Source organism: Maylandia zebra, linkage group LG7 (genome assembly GCF_041146795.1).
Source record: "Maylandia zebra isolate NMK-2024a linkage group LG7, Mzebra_GT3a, whole genome shotgun sequence".
Classification (NCBI taxonomy): domain Eukaryota; kingdom Metazoa; phylum Chordata; class Actinopteri; order Cichliformes; family Cichlidae; genus Maylandia; species Maylandia zebra.
The window spans coordinates 29,553,255-29,558,545 of NC_135173.1; positions in this window are offsets into that span (position 1 = coordinate 29,553,255).

Below are 5,291 nucleotides of genomic sequence, written 5' to 3' on the forward strand. Positions count from 1 at the left end.
GGGGCTCTCAGTGGTTTCTCTGCACCTGCTTTACAAACATAGGACAGACTTTGGACTTCACAGCACTGGTTAATGTCTGACTGCTGGTTAATAAAAAGCTCCGCAGTCACAACATGCAAGGTTCATATCCTCTCTCTGTGCATTACTCTCTTCTTGCCTGAGCCAACTTGTTTTCTCAGCATTACTTATGTTCTTTTACCTGAAGAATCTGGATAAACTGAGCTTTTAGCCCAACTTTAGTTAAAAAAAAAAAAAAAAAAAAAAAAAGTCTGCAGTGGAGCCCTAAATAATGTGTAAATATGTCTCCTTTAAACTGAATCCGGTCATGTTTATGTATCCCAGCTGTGTTCCTTTCATGGATAACATCAATGAATTGCTCTGCCAGCCTCTGAGTCAGCAGTCAGTCCCGCAGCCTGGCCACTTGGATCCAGTCATTATTCTGGACTTTGCCTTGAGAGCCAGAGCAGCCCCAGGCCCAGCCCGGCACTAACTACCGAGCCTGTCAAACCACACAGTCAGACCCACCCAAACCCAGAGCCAAACCAGAGCACACCAGAGCCAGGACGCACCAGGCCAAGAGGAAAACGAAAAAGGCACCAAAGCACAGGATGAGCGTGCACTCTGCTGCAGGTCTGCAACACTTTTCTGAGCAGGAAAAAGTGTTTGTGGATGATCAGGAAAACTCGGCAACACCCTAGTTCATGATCCAAGAAACTAAACATTATGAAACAGTACGTTTCCACACTTACAGTAAAGCAGTCAGAGGTGGAAGCAAAGTACACTTACCTGATTACTGTACTTCAGCTGCATATTCTGGTATTTACTCGAGTATTTATTTTAGTCCCACCATTAAACGCAAACATCTCAATGTCCTCTCTTCTCATTTTTCCAACCAGGCTCATTACTTTAGTTTTAAGACACCGAAGGGGAGTTTTTATTTTCCCCTCCAAACTGTCACAGTACGGCTGTGTACAGGCAAAAGTAGGACCCAAACGCAAACTCACAGAGACAAAAGGTAAACTCAAAAAACACAGCTTTATTGCTGGCGTGGAGTGGGACACGAAAAACAATACAAAATAAACTAAACTGGGAAAACTAAAGCACAAGGAGCCACAGGGAAAAATCACACAGCTATGATGGAGACTACGACACTGACAAAGAGAAACACAGGGCTTAAATACACAGAGGGATAACGAGGGAATGAGACACAGAAGGAGGGCACAGCTGGGAGAAATCAGGACTGGACGAGACAGAGACGCAAAACTAGAAACACTCACATGAGGCATGGACCTTCAAAGTAAAACAGGAAGTATCACACAGAGACGCGAACTAGACACAGTGGAGACAGCAACTAAGAAACAGAGACAAACCATAAGGCAGAGGTCTAAGAACCAAAATACACAGAGGGAAATACTCAGCTTTGAACACAAGAGACTAGACTAGAGGGAGTAACAAAAGACCAACCATGAGAACATAATGCACAATGCAGGGTGACAGAAAACAAGAAACTCAAACATGCAAAGACACACCATAAACAGAACAGAGGGGGCACAGAGAGACATGAAGGGCAGGGGAGACTTAACATGGGTTGAAACACAAGGGGGAACTAATAAGCAAATCAACATAGGAGGCCTAATGAGCTAAACATACTATAAACATCAAAATGAACTAAAACTCAAAACACTGGGTCCTAAGACCCAGGATCGTGACACAAACATTGTACGTGACTCGCAGGAGGAACAAAAACACAGAAGATGATCTTGTTGGAACATCCATCACTGCTTTTCATACTGAAGCAGTCAGCAGAGTATACAGAGTATTTTTAACACAGGTACATGCATGCATAGTCTGTACAGCACAACTGACCACAGTGATTTAGAGGACCTAAAAACAGGCAAACAAAACACAAAGATAATTTTTTATTAGATTTACAGCCTCAAAGTGACAAAGTAGACAGAGTGCACATCACAGGAAACAACACAAGGATAAAAGAGCTGAAGTAAAAAACTGCAAACATTAAACAGAAGATTTAGGTTCCATCCCCGTCTGCTCCCGTCTGCATGACATATATCCTCGGACAAGACCAAAACCAAGCTGCATCCAACAGAGTCTGAATGTGTGAAAGAGGCCAAAGTTGTGTAAAGTGCTTTGAGTGCTCAGAGTAGAAAAGCACTGTATAAGAACCAGTCCCTAAACTCAAAGCAGCTCAATGTTCAGTTTATTTATGCAATAAAAATAAAATCCTGAGAGCGCCCATAAAAATTAAAAACAAAAAACAAAAACAAACAGAAAACTGTAAACACCTTACAATGAATCTGATGCAGTTAAATTCATACTCATTTAGAGTGCGTTATACTGTCATAAAGAAAGGCTGCACACGTTTCCTGCCATGTGTTTGTGGATGCAGATGTTTGACCCTAAATATGCTCACAGGTGTTGTTGAATAAAAGGTTTCTTTAAGATCGTGGTGAGTTTAATGTACGTGGACTTGCGTTTGTGGCCTGGAAAATATTTCACCTGTGGCTATGATTTTGAGTCTCTGTCCTGCTGGAACACTCAAACTTCATGTCAGAGTTTTCCTGCTGTGGTGTTTCTGCTCATCTTGCACAGCTGGATGTTTCATAGTGTGCTGCATGTTTGGGGTTGTTCTTTCCAGGTCCTCTTCAGCTGCGGGAAGCCAACAAACCATGTTATGCAAATTAGAGCTGAAGTGACCTTGAAGGCTGAGACAGACCGTCTGAGCAGCTCAGAGGTCATTTCACAGCCAGTGTAACAATTAAGTTTAACATCCAGGCATCCATGAAATCCGAATTTATGAAATTTAATGCCGTTAGAAGTTAGCAGGGAGTTAGCTTGCTAGCTTCCATCTAAATATAACACACCATGTTCTGACTGAGGGATTTCCGAAACAAATTAAGACGTACAGCTCTATCACTCCCGACATAAATGAAGACAGGAAAGTAAATAGCAGTGATGTTCTTAGGGTTACTGAAGTTGGGCTAGCTGGTATATAATGATGTGCTACACGATCGCTAGTGACACAGCTATGTTAGTATAATATAAACACTCAAGCTGGAGGGTGAATGCTAACTTTTTTCCACTCAATAAAAGTTAACGTGAGGGTTCCCGAAGGTTCGGGACAAATGCAATCGCATGGCAGGATGCTGTAAACGGACCAAACTTCAGCCAGGAGAACAACTGAGATAATCTATCCACAATACGAGGTTAGTCATTAATATATTGCTGCATGGGCTGTGCTGTAGTTAAATCGTAAGGTTTTAAAAATGGCGCTTTAAAATGAATAGCGATAATAATAAAAACCGTGAGAGGCTGACAGTGATCACTGACTGGTTTAGGGGCTTGTTGAGATTAAATAGAACAAGATACAAAGCATTAAAACATAAATACACAACAGCCTTATTAAACGCAGGGTAGTTTGGGCCCAGAAGCAGAATTCATCACGTCATCACTTAAAAACCGGATATAAAAGGTTACGTTTAAAAAAAAATTAATGAAAAAGTGTTAATCAACAGATGAGCACAGAGAGTACATCTCGTCCTCAGGTTCAGGCTCAGGCTCACCTTCACCGGCACAGTTATGATCCAGGTTCTGTACCATCATCTCCATCCAGCAGACTATTCAGATATGCATAAACCCAGCAATAACAGAGATGTTGAAAATCATCTGAGGTGGAAACAAAAACATGGAGTTTCAGTAAAACCTTCTGTCAGGACACTGCAGCAGCTCTGTAATATCACCAGACTGAGCATCAGCCAGTGTGAGCCACACAATGCACACAGGTGTTGGGTGAAAACACACGTACATTAAAGGCAGGTCTAGTTTAGACTTGTGTAATGCATTTGCTTCAAGTTAAAGCCATGGTTTTCAAAATAAAAGCACTGTAGAGACGTTTATGTGGAGGTCTGATTTGAAAAAAGAATTTGCCATTGTTTGTGTGTCAGTGTGTTAGTGTGTGTGTGTATGTGTGCTAGTGTGCTAGTGTGTGTGCTGAAACTCTGGACCTGCCTGCAGGTTTTCTGGAGTTCAGCAGAGTCAGAGTGTAATTTTGGCTGCTCTGTAATCACAGAGCTCCTGCAGGGCGGCGTGATAACGCACCATAATGCTGCCTCAGTGTCATCCTCCCTGTGTGGGCTCTCATCGCATGTAATTCACCTCTGAGTGTGTGTGAGTGTTTTTGTGTGTGGTTCTTTCAGCGCATGTCCTGAGGTCACATGGGCTGCAGACTTGTCCTCAGACTGATTAAAGGTTAGTTTAAAGAACAGATTCAGTCTCAAAAGTCTCCAGAGTGCAGGAAGGGAGGCGTCTGAGGAACTGCTACACCCAGGAGTACAAGTACATTCTAAGTACTGTAAGGACTGCAGTGTATTTTATCAAAGTATCAGACAGTACTTCAGGAAAGATTAAATTCAAAGTGAACAGCAGGTTTGTCTGTGGGTGTGCAGATGAAGTACCTCAGGTTTGTACTGCAGTACTCGCAGTAGTGAATGTAGCTGCTGTAGTTTCCCAGATCTTCAGAGTTGTTCCAGTTGTTCAGTCTGCAGAGAGGACAAGGTCTAACTATCCCTGACCCTCCGCTTTCACTGCAGTCAGCACAAAGTGTGTGAACCTCACGCACACTCAAACACAAAAACACAGACACACACACACACACACACACACACACACACACACACACACACACACACACACACACACACACACACAGATAGCCTCCTCCCTCCATAAAGAAAGTCAGACGCACCGCAGAGTCAGGAATGTGGAGTTTACATGGGCAGCTTTATTTGGCCTGAAGAAAATGTTCCAGAAGCCACATCCCACACACACACACACACACACACACACACACACACACACACACACACACACACACACACAATAAAAGCTCCATCTGCTATTAACATTTAATAATTCAGTTCATCGGCACAGAGCAAAAAGTTTGTGGGAGGAACTCAGCTGAAAACTCAAGTCAGGTTTCATGAAAGACACAAAACAGAGAAAGCCAGCCAACAAACACAGAGGATAGAAAACAACCATAAAGAGGAAAAAAGCTCCAACCAGAAACAAAGAAAAGCCCACAAAAAAAACAGCAGACAGACAAGGACACAAGCCTCCACCCACACTGAGGCATCACGGCAACCAAACTAAGGAGAAGGGTCCTACCTGAACACTTGCAGACAGTGACTGAAGCAGTAAAAAGCTTAGTGCCAAACCCTGCAGTTCCTCTAGTTCCCAGGAGAGGCAGCAGTGAGTTCACTCCCATAGACTCCCAT